Here is a 15,813-nt window from a genome sequence, read left to right as displayed (position 1 = left end):
GGGAACACGTTTGCTGTGGATTTTCGTGATTCTCATGATTTTCATGCCAAGCTGGATTGGGAGGCGGGTGCTGGGCGTCGCTCTGACCCACACACAGCCTGGACGTGCCATGGGGTGGGAGTGGGGTTTATTTACATTAAATTTCTCCCGCTGGTGCAAAGGGCTGGAAAATCCAACGCGACAGCCCCTCCAGCCCTGGCCTCTTTCCGACCTGTTGAGCTGAAATAATTCCCTGGTTTTTGTCTGAGGTTACCCCAGTTATAAAAGGCAAAGAAGGGAAGGAGGCTGGAAAGGGGGAATTGGGGGTCTCCAGGGCTTGTGTTGCCCATGTTATGGAAATGGTGTTTTGGAGAGTGGAATTGAGGCAAATTTGGGTTTTCCTGGAATTGAATCCCGGTCTGGTTTGGGCTGGGAGGGATCTTAAAGCCCACCTCGTTCCACTCCCTGCCAGGGGCAGGGATTCCTTCCCCTGTCCCAGGCTGCTCCAGCCTGGCCTTGGGCACTGCCAGGAATGGGACACTTCCAGGCAGGATTGGTTCTGTCCAGCTGGGAACACCCTCCTCTCCCTCACCACAGCCCAGCCCAGCTCCCCACATCTCCCATGAGTTGGTTTGGGAATCTTGGTGACCCTGCACTGGTTCTTCTCCTGCTTCCCTTGACCAGGGAGGGTCCCTGCTGGCCACACTGTCCCAGAAGGTGACACCAACCCTGGAAGCCTGGACTGGCCACGCTGTTGACATCTCACTCCTGGAGGAGACCTGGCACCTTCCCTGGGGCTGTGCCTTCTCCTGGTCAGAGGAGACAGCCTGGTTGTTGTCCCAACTTCTCCTCTCTCATCCCTCTCCCCGGACCAGCGTGGTCCATCCAACCCCACATTACTCACCTCTTCCACTGGAGAGAGCAGGAACTCCAGGATGACTCAAAAGGAAGCAGAAACTCTCTTTCAAGGGGTGGGAAAAGGAAGAAGCCAAGGGGTGGATAAATAATCACAGGCCAGGAAAGAAAAGAGGGAGGATGTGACCCCACGGGATCCGTGGTGGGAAGAGGATCTCACCTGGGATCGCATGTCCAACCTGGGCAGCTCCTGGTGTGCCCTGGAGGGGAAGGTCTCGGGGAGGGCAGGGGATGAAGGCCCTGCAAGAGGAGCAGCAAGGCTGGGCTGGAGAACCAGAGCTGTGAAAAGGAGCAGCTGGAGCAGTGCTGAAGATATGGCCAAGCTGGAGATTGATTCCAAATCCAATTTCAAAGTTCCTTTGGAACTTTGCACGTTCCTGGCTCTTGCTTGCACCTGACATGGGGAGGTTTTGTGGCCCACGTGGGTTTAATACCAGAAACTGGAGGAGAAACTCAAGCAGGACCAGGTCAGCTCTGGGCAAAGCAAAGGAGAAGAGCTGATCCAGAGGAACCAAGGCAGCTCTTGGTCCCCACATCCACTGACAAAGCAACAAGGGAGGTTTGATCTTCTGGAAGAGTGCCAGTGACCCCAAAGTGTCCAAAACCATCTGCCTGGAGCTGCTCTGTCCCAGCTTCATGAAGAACATCAGAGAACATCCATGCTCTCAGAGGGGAGACCCTAAACTTTGTGTTCATTTAGGGTCAGGTGCATGTGGGTAGAGTAACGGGAGGTGACATCACACATTTTTGCCCCAGAACCGTCAGATGTGCCCCAAAAGCAATGTGGAATCAGACTGGAGGCAGCTCTGGGATTTGGTCACCCATTCCAAGACTCAAGATTTGGTCAAAAGGGACCAATTTCCAGGCAATTTTGTCCTCAGGGTGCCAACAAAGGCCTGAACAGCCCCCAGAGCCCAGCTGACACCCAAAGCCCGTGACTGCCAGAATCCAGCTCCACTCCCTGCCACTCCAGCTGATGCCCATTAAATAACCCTGTTTGTTTTTCCTTGCCAGCATTCCCAGGATCCAAGCACATCACATCCAGGCGTGGTGGGACCATCCAAGGTGTTAACTGAAGGGAAATTCCCAGAATGGAGAACTCCATCACGTTTGTAACACCTTCATCAGAGCCAGTCTTGGTGTGCAAAGACTTTGGAGGTGATTGTGTCCAAATTAAGATGGATGAATGTGGGGATGGGCATATTCCAAAAGCAGGATGGCCAAGCAAATTCCCGGGGTGCTTCAAGTGATCCCAATTCATTGTTAATCATCAGCAGCACTTCATCCCTACCCAAGGAAAGCGAATTTTTGCCGATTTTGGTGGTTTATTGAGGAAAACGCCTCCCTTGGAGATTCCCAGGAGCTTGTTAAGGGCCCGGGAAGGATCTCCAGCAGTGCCAAAGCATCATCACATGTCTCAGGCCGTGGTGAGGAGGGTGGAGAAGGCACCAGATCACTGCTTGCTGCTGGTGTGGAGGGATAAACGCCCTGGAAAAACCCACAGATCCATTTGCTTCCCAAAGAAGTGCTGATCCACCCAGGACTTGGGGGCTTACAGCTCTATATCCTCATCACAACACAAGCACAAGGAGGGTTTTGCTGTAGGAGGGTGGGCTCTCCCTGCACTTTCTCCTCCTTGGGCTGATTTGGAGCACATTCCTGGCTGGAGGGAAGCAGCCCAGATGAGTTCCCCAGGATTTACCAGGAATGTCTTTCCTGCCCCTAGGAGAACTCTAAATACCAGGAGCAGGTTCTCCAGGAGGCTTCTCCAAGGGTACAAACCCACGCCAGAGGTTCCCACACACCCACGGGTGACTGGGCTGGTTGTGGGGTTGGGTGAATCATCACTGTGGGTGAAAATCCTCTGACCCGACTCCTCTTCCCGTATTTAGGATCACAGGGATGAAACCAAGAGGTTGGGATGGGCTGGGAGCTTCTCAGACCAGTTGTGCAATTTTTCCAAACCCATCCCAAAGCGATCCCTCCTCTGGGTTTTTATCTCAGCATCTTGCTCCAAGATTTGGGGTTGCAAAGAGGCAGATTTCCAGCAAAACCCATTTCCATCCCTGATCTGTTGCAATTTGGGCCTTGATATACGCAATTTTTTCAGGGGGTGATACTGGACATCCTCCCCAGTGCAGAATGGGAACCAAAACCACCCTCAGATCCCACTGTAAATAGCAAAAAGCTCCAAAGGAAGGTGAAATTCCGGCAGGAGAGCAGCCCCAGTAAGAGAAAGGAACTCCAGAAATACGGAATATTTGCAGCTCTCCAACTCAAATCCATGTGAATTTGTTGAATTGGGGTGGGATTTCTTATCCAACAAGGCCCAGGGTGGGTTTGTGTTGACATTTTCATGGAATAAACGTTGGGAATGAGATGATCTGGGCAGGTGTAGGGGCTGGTTTCCTCTCTCTGTGTGACAGATCTGTGGCTGAAAGAAGCATAAAATTCACCCAAAACGGTAAAGATGCAAATCACACCCCCCCAATTTATGTGCATATTTATTTGCTACTTTAATTTCTGCCCCACCCCAATGTCAAGCCCGTTGTAAACCCATTGTAAGGCTGTCACAAGTCTGTCCCAGACCTGTTGCAAACCACTTGCTAACCCGTTGTAAATCTGTCGCAAGCCTGTTGTGAGTCCCTTGTGAGTCCCTATCAAGCCCGCTGCCTGTTGTAACCTTATTGTAAACCTACTGCAAGCCCCTTGTAAATGCATTTCGAGCCCCTTGCAGGCCCTTGCGAGCCCATCCCCAGCCCACCCCAAGCCTGTTGCAAGCCGGTTGTAAGCTCCCCGCGCTGGAGGAAGCCTGGAAGCGGGGCTGGATCAAAGGAACCCTGCTGCTCCCAGCCTCTCCCGGCTCCTTTCCCAGCCTGGGCTCCCCTCCCTTCTGGTTCCAGTCACGGGAGGCTCCGTCCCACGTCAGAGCACAGCCCCAGCAGGCAGAGCCCCCCGGGCTGGGGGATTTTCCACCCTCCCGGGGCTCCACTGGGCTCTTTGATCCCCACCCGGGCAGCTGCTTCTGCTTAAAGCACCGAGGGGGAACCCGGGGTGGGACGGGGGATAAACGTGGGAGAGCGGGAGCAGGAGGCTCCCCAGGATGGGGACAAACGTCAGGATTGAGGTTTGGGTTCCTGGGATGGGCCCGTGTGGACAGAAGGCATTGCGAGCCCGTTGTAAATCCGTTGCAAACCCCTTGCAAGCCAACTGCAAACTCCTTGTAAGCCCACGGCAGCCACGGGCCCACTGCAAACCCTTTGTAAGCATATTGCAAACCCCTTGCAAGGCTGTTGCAAGCCCATTGTAAACCCCTTGCAAATCCCTTTCAAGCCCATTGTAAACCCTTCGCAAATCCCTTTTGAGTCCACAGTGCACCTACTGCAAACCTCTTGCAAAAACCTGGAGGTCCACTGCAAGGTTGGGAACCTTGAAAGTCCATTTCAAACCTGTTGTAAACCCGCTGCAATATCATTGCAAGCCCCTTGCAAACCCACTGCAAACCCATTGCAAACCCCTTGCAAACCCCTTGCAAACCCATTGAAAACCCCTTGCAAACCCCTTGCAAACCCCTTGCAAACCCCTTGCAAACCCATTGGAAGCCCCTTTCAAGCCCCTTGCAAACCCATTGCAAACCATTTGCAAACCCCTTGCAAACCCATTGAAAACCCCTTGCAAACCCATTGCAAACCCATTGCAAACCCATTGGAAGCCCCTTTCAAGCCCCTTGCAAACCCATTGAAAACCCCTTGTAAACCCATTGCAAACCCCTTGCAAACCCCTTGCAAACCCATTGCAAACCCCTTGCAGATCCTGTTGTAAGCTCCCTTCAAGCCCATTGTGGACCCACTGCAAACCCTTTGCAAGCTCTCTGCTGTTTCACTGGGGACCTTTGAAGCCCTTTTCCAACCACTTGCAAACTCCTTGCAAACTAATTGCAAACCCACTGCAAACCAGTTTCAGTCCCACTGCGACCCCCTTGTGTAAACCCATTTTAAACCCATTGCAAGCCTGTTGCAGGTGCACTGCAAGCTCACAGTAAGCCAGCCTCTCATCTCTCATTTTTCCCATCTCCCATTTGCAGGAAGACCCCAAATAGCGAGCTGAATATCCCGCTAAATTCCCTTTAATGACTTTTTTCCCGCTGGAAGAGGAGGGATGGAGGGAGGGAGCAGCTCCCACCCCTCCGGCCGGGCATCTCCGGGTGCTCCGGCCCCGCCGGCCGGGCAGCAGCCCCGCCGGGCCCCTGCCTTCGTTAGGGCTCATTAACGAAGAGCCCGTCTCGCTTTTCCGAGCTGTCAGCGCCCATTACCGTCCCGGGCCCCCGGCCCCGTCCCGCGGCTGGGAACGGGACGGCAGCGGCAGGATCAAAAGCCGCGGGTGTCCCGCTCCAGCGGGGCAGAATAATTTAATAGAGAAGCTGATAATTTATTTTTACAAGGGTTTTTTGCTTGCTCTTACGAGGTTTTTTTTTATTTTCTTTGCAATTACCAGTGTCGATTCAGCCTGTAAATCTCTCTGCCAGCCCTGTCCGCTCCCATTCCACCTCCACCACCAGGAAAACTGGGGTGGTTTTTGTTGTTTTTTTTTTTCAATTAAGCCCCAAAGTTTTTTGGCAAATTCCACTTTCCTCTTTCCAGGGAAATTAAGATTTACTGGAAAGGCCGGGATGGGCAGGAGGGAGGTGGCGGGATGCCGGTGTGTTACCACTGCTCTCTGCTGGACCCGCTGCGCTTCCCGCAGCCGGAGCCAGACACGTCCCGGCCGGAGCAGCGAGGAGGAGGAGGAGGAGGAGGAGGAAGAAGCATGGTGCTGAGGCAACACCCTCCCAAGCATCCCCAGGCAGGGAAGAGCAGGTGGTGGGGAGATCCATGGCCCTGGGGACAGCGGTGCAGCGTCCAGAGATGCCACCCTCTCCTCTGCACACAGCTGTCAGCCTTTCCCCAACGCTCCCTCTCCCTGGCCTTGGCACCCCTCCCCGTCATTTCCATCCTCTGCCCAGCATTGCCACCTTCTCCTCAGTGCTGACACCCTCTCCTTGGCATTGCCACCTTCTCTTCAACATTCCCACCCTCTCTGCAGCGCTGCCAGCCTCTCCCCAGCATCATCACCCTCTCTCTGGCATTCCCACTCTCTCCTCAGCATTCCCACCCTCTCCTCAGCATTCCCACCCTCTCCTCAGCATTCCCACCCTCTCTCTGGCATTCCCACTCTCTCCTTGGCATTCCTATCCTCTCCCCAGCATCATCACCCTCTCCTCAGCATTCCCACCCTCTCTCTGGCATTCCCACCCTCTCTTCAGCATTCCCACCCTCTCCTCGGCATTCCCATCCTCTCTCTGGCATTCCCACTCTCTCCTTGGCATTCCTATCCTCTCCCCAGCATCATCACCCTCTCTCTGGCATTCCCACCCTCTCTCTGGCATTCCCACCCTCTCCTCGGCATTCCCACCCTCTCTCTGGCATTCCCACCCTCTCCCTGTGTGTTTCCAGGCTCAGACCCCACTGGGGAAGGTTTATTTCCACTTAGGAAGTCCAAAGGACTGGACTGGGCACACTGGGAGCAGGTGCACAGGGTGAGAGAGTCCAGCTCAGCCGGAGCTGGGATTTCTCTGGGAGTCTGGGTCCAAGTGAAAATCCCGCAAGAGAAAATCCCTCAAATGCAAATCCCTCACGTCTGTGAACTCCAGGGCCTCTCTGAGGCCTCACTGGGGCCTCAAGGGCTGTTCTGCAGTGCAGCATCCAGGGAGCAGCAGGACCTGTAAGGATATTAAATACACCAATATTTAATGCCCCTAAACACCCCAATGTTAAATGCCCCAACAACAACAACAACAGCAACCAAGCTAAACACCCTGACATTTGACGCCCAGCCCTAAATACCCAATGCAACTCCTCAGTTTTTAATACCCTAACACTACATACCCCAAAGTGAAACATCCCCATGTTTAATGACCCAAAGCTAAACACTCCGATGTTTAATGCCCCCAAATTAAATACCCCAGAGCTAATCACCCCAATGGTTTCACGACCCAGCATTAAATGCCCCAGAATTAAACACCCCCATGTTTAACAACCCAAAGCTAACATCAGGGGTTTAATACCCCAGAGCTAAATTCCCCAATGTTCAGTGCCCCAGTGCCAAATGCCCCAACCCTAAATATCCCAGAGCTAAACACCCTGATAGTTAATGCCCCAACAATAAATACCCCCGAGCCAAACACCCTCATGTTTAATGCCCCAGCCCCAAATACTCTAAGCTGAACACCCAGATATTTAACATCCCAGAGCTAAACACCAAAGGTTCAACATCTCAGAGCTAAGATCCTCCAGTGCCAAATGCTCCAATCCGAAATATCCCACACCCAAACATGCCCATGTTTAATGCCCCAGTACCAAGTGCCCCAGAGCTAAATTAATGCTTTAAGCATTGGTCTAAATGCCCCAGTGCTCGATGCCCCAACAATAAATGCCCCAAAGTTACTTGCCCCACTGTTTAGCACCCCAGTGCTCAGAGCCCTGATGTGAAATACCCCTGGGCTGAATTCCCCTTTATGCAGCAATCTAAATGCCCCAGTGCTAAATGAGCTGGTGCTAATTGCACCAACTCTTAATGGCTCAGTGCTAAATGCTCCAATATTTCATGTACTGAAGTTTAATGTCACAGAGGTAAACACCCTCGTGTTTAATGTCCCAGAGCCAAGTGCCCCAGTGCAACATTCACCAGAATTTTCATATTGAGGGTAAACACCCCAGGCTTGAAGACACCAGTGTTAATGACCAATGCTTTCATGCTGCAACATCAAATGGGGCTAAAATCCCCCATTTTAATGTCCCAGAGCTCAATGTCCTATTGCTAATGCCCCAACCCTAAAAACCCCAGGGCTGAATGCTCCAATGCTTAATATTCCAGTACTAAAAGCCACAACACCAAGTGCCCCAGAGCTAAACTGGTGATTTCTGTGATGATCAAAATGCCCCAGTGCTCAACATCCCAACCCTAAATGCCCCAGAGCTGATTGTCCCCGTGTTTAATGCCCCAGTGCCAAATGCACCAACTCTAGAAGTCCATTCCCTAAATGCCCCAACGTTTTATGGACTGATGCTGAACATCCCACCCCTAAACACACCAATGTTTAACGCCCCAACCCTAAACACCCAGAGCTAAACACCCTGACATTTGATGCCCCAACCCTACAAACCCCAGAGCTAAATACCCCCTTGTCTATTGCCCAGCGCTCCCCGGTGCTTTCTGCACAGATGCTGAATGCCCCAGAGTGAGAATGTCCTGTGTAAGACATCCCAGAGCTGAGCATCCCGCCGGGAAAAACACCAATTCCCAACTCTTTTGCTAAACCCCCCGCCCTAAACGCTGCAGGCACTGAATCCCCCAGACCCCGAACGGAGACACCAAACCCGCAGAGCTCAGTGCCGCGCTGTTTAATGCCCAGAGCTCAGTGCCCTGCTGGTAAATCCCCATCCTCAGTGCCCTTTTCCTGAATGCCTCGATGGCAAATTCCCCAGGCGCCAAATTCCCCAAACACTAAATACCCCAGTGCTAAATACCCCAGAGCCAAATGCCCCCATGCTGAATTCCCCAGGCACCAAATTCCCCAAGCACTAAATACCCCAGTGCTAAATACCCCAGAGCTAAATGTCCCGGAGCCAAATGCCCCGATGGCAAATTCCCCAGGCACCAAATTCCCCAAACATTAAATATCCCAATGCTAAATACCCCGGAGCTAAATGTCCCAGAGCCAAATGTCCCCATGCCGAATTCCCCAGGCACCAAATTCCCCAAACATTAAATATCCCAATGCTAAATACCCCAGAGCTAAATGTCCCGGAGCTAAATGTCCCGGAGCCAAATGCCCCCGTGCCGAATTCCCCAGGCACCAAATTCCCCAAACACTTAAATATCCCAATGCTAAATACCCCGGAGCTAAATGTCCCAAAGCCAAATGCCCCCGTGCCGAATTCCCAAAGCACTAAATTCCCTGGGTGCTCACTGTCCCCACAGTGTTCCCCGGAGTTCAACGCCCCAGAGCTCAGTGTCCCGATGCCAAATTCCCCAGAGCTCAATGCACTGATGTTTAATGCACCAGCATTAAATATCCCGGAGCCAAAAGCCCTGATGCCAAATTCCCCAGGCACTGAATTCCTCAGGCACTAAATTCTCCAGGCACTGAATTCCCCGGAGCTAAATGCCCTGGTGTTTAATGCACCGACACTAAAGCCTCGGTGCCAAATTCTCCAGGCACTAAATTCGCTGAACGCTAAGTGCCCCAACATTAAATTCCCGAAGCTAAAACATCCCGGTGTTTAATGCCCCAGAGCTAAATACCCCGACGCTAAATTCCTCAGGCACTAAATCTTCCAGGCACTGAACTCCCCGGAGCTCAATGCCCCAGGAGCTTTCTGCTCATCCTGCTTCAAACACAGAGTGAAAAAATCCCCATCACAACCAAAAGCAGAGGCTCCATCTCGGGATATTCCCCCCACCCCAGAGTTTAACCCATTTTCAGATTAACCAGGGGGGTTTAATTAACCCAGCGATGGTGCAGGTTGGAAGCTCTACAAGGTAGAGAATTCCCAGGGCTGGTTTGGCATCCAGCTGGGAAATGGGCTGAATTCCTGCATGGATCCCAGAAATAATAACGAGCTGGTCGTTTTTAATGATGCTAAATCAAGATTTCAGCTGCAGGGAAGGGAAGGGATCCACCAGAACAGCCAGGGCTGGTGGGGCTGGGTGATTTGGGATGGACGGACGGATGGTGGGGCTGGAGCTGACACCAAGTGGATGGAAATTGCAATTCCTGCTCTGGGAGCAGGAAACGGAAGATTTGGGGGAAAAACGAGGGGTAATCACAAAAAAAAAAAAAAAAAAAAAAAAACACCAAAAAAACCACACCAACAAAAAGAAGAAAAAAAGAAAAGAAAAATAACCCACCCAAAACCACTCTTCAGGCCAGAAAAAATTATGCTAAAAAGGCCAATTTGGAGCAGCCAGAAGAACAGGGCAGGGGGTGAGAGGAGGCCGGGATGGGATGGGACAAACAGACCACGTCAGCACGAGATTTCCTTTGGAAAAGTACCCAAATAAATGGAATCAGCCCCCAAAGGCGGCTTGGAATATTTATGTAACCTTGGTCACGTCTTTTCTGAGCGTTCCTGGCTGGGATGGGGGTGCTGGGGATGGGGAGGGGGCTCTGGGGTGTTTGGGGTCATGGCAGTGACCTCTGCCTGCCTGGAAGGGACAGAGGGGGTGGCAGTGCCACCTCCAGCACCCCGAGGATCTGCAGCCCAGATCTCGGAAAAAATCAGAATTTTTCCCACCAAAAAGACCTTTGTACCCCAAAAAAAGCCTATTTTTCTCAGAAAGGGCACTTTTGCAGCAAAAAAAGGCCTTTTCTTTCCTCCAAAAGCAGCCTTTTTTCTAGAAAAAAGGCATTTCTTTTGAAAAAAGGCACATTTCCCCCCCAGAAAGCACCTCTTCTTCCTCATAGCACAAGTTTTATTCCAAAAAGCCCTATTCCTGCAATGAAAAGAACAATTTTTTTTCCCACAAAAGGTTTTTCCCCCCAAAAAAAAATAGTTACACCAAATTTTCTTTTTTCTAAAAAAAAATATAAAAAATAAAGCACTTTTCCCCCCAGTTTTTCCCATTAAAGCCTTCTTTGGCTTTATGTTTCTCACCAAAACCTACATTTTTGTCTCCAAAAAGACCTTGTTTCCCAATAAGTCATTTTAAAAAACAAAAACAAACCAAAAAAACCCTACTTTTTTTGAAAGCTCCTTTTTTTTTACCAAAAAAGCACTTTTTTACTCAAGAAAAAGGGGTTTTGTCTCTCAAGAAAAGCATCTTTTCCAAAAACCCCTCTTTAATTCCAAAAAAAGCCTTTTTTTCCCCAACCCATTTTTTTCTTGTAGAATGTAGAAAATTTCTTTGTAGAGCTCCAAAGTCCATTTTCTGCCTTTTCTTTTTCCTGTAAAAAATCGGCTATTTGATTTTTTTTAAAAGCACTTGTTTTTTTCCAGAATGTCTGTTTTTCCCAGGAAAAAAAAAGCCCCTTTTCTCCCCCAAAGCTTTTTCTTAACAAAGTCCACTTAAAAAAAAAAAAAAAAAAGTGCCTTTTTTTCCTCTCAAAAAAGTGCCTTTAATAAAAAAACAAATAAAACAAAACAACTTATTTTTTAAAAAAATAAAAGCACTTTCTCTTTTGCCTAAACCCCTTTTTTCCCCTCAAATGCTTTTTTTTTTTTTTTTTTTTTTTGGAGGGATCTTATTCCAGGGAAAGATCATCCTTTTTTCTGCAAAATGCAAGGAAAAAAGCCCTTTTTTTGCCCCAAAAGGAGGAAATATGTTAAAAATTAAATTAATTAAATTAAATTAAATTGAATTTAAATTTAATTTAATTAATTTTACAAACTAAAAAAAAAAAAAAAAATCCAGTGACTATCTTTTTACACAAAATCCGATTTTTTTCCTTTAAAATTAAATAAATCTTTTTTTTAAAGGGTTTTTGTGCCCGGAGAGGCCGGGATCGGTGCGGTGCGGGGCCGGGCAGGCCGGATACGATCCGGCTCCGGCCGCGGCTCCGCTCACATCAGAAAATATCCGGCCCCATTGTTCGGGGCGCCGCGCTTTCCGTGCTTTGTTCCCCCGGGACCCCTTGGGATCCACAGAAATATTTGGAGAGCCCCAACGCGCGGGAAGGAGGACGAGAAATTTTTTTTTCTTCCCCCCCCCCCCCCCCCCGCTTTATTTTTTTGGGGCCAAATGTGACTTTTTGTACCTTGGGACGGAAATTTCCGGCTGGAAACCCAACCCTGCGCCTGGTGGGAGGCTGAATGGCCGCCCCGCTGGCTGGGAACAATATGGATTTGGGATGAAAAGCTTTTCCTGGCCGGCTCCCCGGAGCGGGCCGGAACCGCCGTGGCGCGGTGCCAAACAAATAATAATAAATGAAATCATACATTCATTTATTACCAGCTCATTAATTAGATTGGTGGGTTGGCTCGGCGCTCCCGGGGCGCGCTCGCTCCGGGGTTTTGGGGGTTCCACGTGGAGAATTTGGGATTCACATTCTCTGAAATTGAGAAGCAGAGAAAAGAATGATGGAAACAATTCCTGTCTCATTTGGTGCGCCGGTGTTGTCCACAAGTGGAATTGTTTACCTGAAGGGAATTGATGATTGCATTGGGGTGTGAGTGTTTGATTCTCTGAGCCAGGAGTGCAAACACGAGGTGCCGGGCACTGGAGTGCCCAGCACACCCAGCTTAGATGAAATGTAACACAGTGGATATAGTATGGATAATATAGTATAATAAAGTAATTAATTAGCCCTCTGATATCAGGGGAGTCGCCTTGTTCCGACAGGGAGACGCATCCAGGATGGGGCTGGGATGAGGGACAGGGGGAAACCCCAGCCCAAAATATCAGGGATCCAGGGATGAGGGGCAGGACACAGAATGGGGGACCCATCCCCCAAGGATTGGGGTGCAGGGCTGACAGGGGGAACGTGAAACGGGGATCCATCCCGTCCAGGAGAATGTGAAACTGGGATCCATCCAGTCCAGGGGAATGTGAAACTGGGATCCATCCAGTCCAGGAGAATGTGAAACTGGGATCCATCCCATCCTGGAGGAATGTGAAATGGGGATCCATCCCATCCTGGGGAATGTGAATGTGAAATGGGGATCCATCCCATCCTGGAGGAATGTGAAATGGGGATCCATCACATCCTGGGGGATTGGGAATGTGGCATTGGGATCCATCCCATCCAGGGGAAAGTGAGACAGGGATCCATCCCATCCTGGGGGAATGTGAAATGGGGATCCATCCATCCCATCCAGGGGAATGTGAAACTGGGATCCATCTCATCCAGGGGAATGTGAATGTGAAACAGGGATCCATCTAATCCAGGGAAATGTGAAACAGGGATCCATCCAGTCCAGGGGAATGTGAAATGGGGATCCATTCATCCTGGGGGAATGTGAAACTGGGATCCATTCAGCCCATCCAGGGGAATGTGAAAAAGGGATCCATCTAATCCAGCGGAATGTGAATGTGAGACAGGGATCCATCCCATCCAGGGAAATGTGAATGTGAAATGGGGATCCATCCCATTTTGGGGGAATGTGAAATGGGGATCCATCCCATCCTGGGGAATGTGAATGTGAAATGGGGATCCATCCCATTTTGGGGGAATGTGAAACTGGGATCCATCCAGTCCAGGGGACTGTGAAACTGGGATCCATCTCATCCAGGGGAATGTGAATGTGAAATAGGGATCCATCCGATCCAGGGGAATGTGAAACTGGGATCCATCCCATTCTGGGGGATTGTGAACGTGACATTGGGATCCATCCCATCCAGGGGAACGTGAGACAGGGATCCATCCCATTTTTGGGGAACATGAGACAGGGATCCATCCCATTTTTGGGGAATGTGAAAGGGGGATCCATCCATCCCACAGGAAGCCTCAGCTCCAGGGTAAGGGATGCCAGCAGCCCGTGGCCTCCATGGTGATTCCCAGCCTCTGTCCCAGGGGTCACCAGATGTGGAATTTTCGGGTTGGAAAGGGCAGGATTTGGGCCATGCGCTGGTCTGAGGTGATTGTGGGGAGGGGTGGTGGGGTGGGATCTGGGAATCTGGGATCCTGTGGGGTCCTGGGGCAGAAAAAGGGGGAGGGTGCAAAGAGAAAACAAAGAGGGGAAGGGGGGAAAATGGGAAAAAGAGGGAAAATAGTGGGGGAATGAGGGAAAAGTGGGACAAGTGAGGGATAAAGGGAGGGAGGAACAGGAGAAGAGAGTTGAGGGAGAGAGGAAAAGAGGGGGAAAAGGGAAAAGAATGGAAAAGAGGGGAAATGGGAAAAGCAAGGGATAAGGGGGAAGATGGGAAGACTGGAAATTAAACGTGGGGAATACAGGGATTAAAATGGGCAGGAAGAGGGGAAAAATGGGAAAGTGGGGGGAAATGAAAAAAGGGGGAAGGGGATAAAGGGAAGGAAGAGGAGTAAAGCAGGAAAAGAGTAAAAATAAGGAACGAGGAAAAGGGGTGGAAGGGAGAAAAAAAGCAGGAGAACCAGGAAAAACAAGGGAAAGGAGGAAAAGGGGATGACAGGAAGGAAAAATGAGATAAAACAGAGGAAAAATGAGAGAAAATGAGGAAAAACGGGGAAAAGGGAGAGAAAAGAGGTGAAGGTGGGGGCAGCAGGGAGAAACGGGGAAGACAGAGAAAAATCAGGGTGAAATAGAGGGGGAACAAGGGTAGATGGGGAAAAGTAGGGAAAGGAGAGAATCCTGGCAGGAAATCCGGGGGAAGCAGGGAGAGCAGGGATAAAGAGGGAAGCGGGACCGGCGGGACCCGAGCCCCGGCGCCTCCCCGCGGCAGCGGCCGCGCAGCCCCGAGGGGTCGGGAGGTGCCCTCAGAGCCCCCCCAGGGCCACCCCAGTGCCCCAACAGCCCCCCAGTGCCCCCAGTGCCCACCAGCACAGCCCCTGAGTGCCCCCCTGATCTCTCCCAGTGCTCCCAGTAAGCTTCCTCGGGGTCCCCCACACAGCCCCCTCTGCCCCACCCCAATTCCTCTCCTTCGCCCTCACAGCCCCCAGTCTGCCCCAGTGCCCCCTCGCAGCCCCAGTGCCCCCTCACAGCCCCAGTGCCCTCCAGTCTGCCCCAGTGCCCCCTCACAGCCCCAGTGCCCCCTCACAGCCCCAGTGCCCTCCAGTCTGCCCCAGTGCCCCCTCGCAGCCCCAGTGCCCCCTCGCAGCCCCAGTGCCCCCTCACAGCCCCAGTGCCCTCCAGTCTGCCCCAGTGCCCCCTCACAGCCCCAGTGCCCTCCAGTCTGCCCCAGTGCCCCCCAACAGCCCCCTAACAGGCCCTGGAGCCCCCCTAGTGCTCCGTGTCCCCCCCAGTGTCCCCGGTGCCGGGGGCAGATCCCGTCCTTGCCCACCCGGCTGGGCCGGGGGCACCCCGGGTGTCCTGGGGGGGCAGACAGGAAGGGTTTGGTGGCCACGAGTGACCCCCACGGTGACCCCCGGGAGCACCGGGAGCGGTGCCACCCTCCCCGCTGCCGCCGGTACCGAGCCTGGCACCGCCGGGAACGGACCCGGGAGAGCCCCGGGGCGGTGCTACCCACCCGTGCCCCGCCGGACCGCCCTCGGGAACACCGGGGACGGTGTCACCACCCGGCCGGTGTGTGCCCAGGGTGACCCCCGGTGGCGGCGGGGCCGGTGCCACCATCCCTCCAGCGGCATCCCGCCGGTGCCGGGGCCGGGGCAGCCCCGCGGTGACCCCGGGCAGCAGCGGGGACCCGGCTCACCATCCCCCGGTGCGGCACCCCGCCCTTCCCGGTCCCCGCGCTTTCCGGGGTGACCCCCGGGCACACCGGGCACCGGTGCCACCGCGCCCACGCCGCGGCATCCCGCCACTACCGACCCGGGGTGGCACCAGGGACAGGTGCCACCACGCCGGTACCGCCGCCTCCCCCCGGTACCGACGCTCAGCATCCCCAGGGTGACCCCGGGTGACCCCGGCGGCGGCGGGACCGGGGCCGCCATCCCGGGCTGCGGCATCCCGACCCCGCCGTGACCCCAGCGACCCCATCCATGCACCGGCGGCGACCGGTGCCACCAGCTTCACGCTGCGTCTTCCTGCCCGAACCGCTTCTCAGCATCCGCGGGGTGACCCCGGGTGACCCCCGGTAACGGCGGGGCCGGCCGCCACCACCCCCAGGCCGCAGCGTCCCGCCGGGGCGGCCCCGGGGGGACTCCTGGAACGGGATCTCCGTCGGTCCCGCTTCCTCCGTTCCCGGTGCCGCTCCCGGTCCGGCCCGCGCCCCCTCCCCGCTCCGTTGCCATGGCGACCCCGCTCCCCCCGCCCCCCCCCCCGGGGTTGCCATGGCGAGCGCGAGCCGCGG

Source organism: Passer domesticus, chromosome 22 (assembly GCF_036417665.1).
Source record: "Passer domesticus isolate bPasDom1 chromosome 22, bPasDom1.hap1, whole genome shotgun sequence".
NCBI lineage: Eukaryota > Metazoa > Chordata > Aves > Passeriformes > Passeridae > Passer > Passer domesticus.
The sequence above is the reverse complement of the archived record's forward strand: the minus strand, read 5'-3'. Positions refer to the sequence as shown.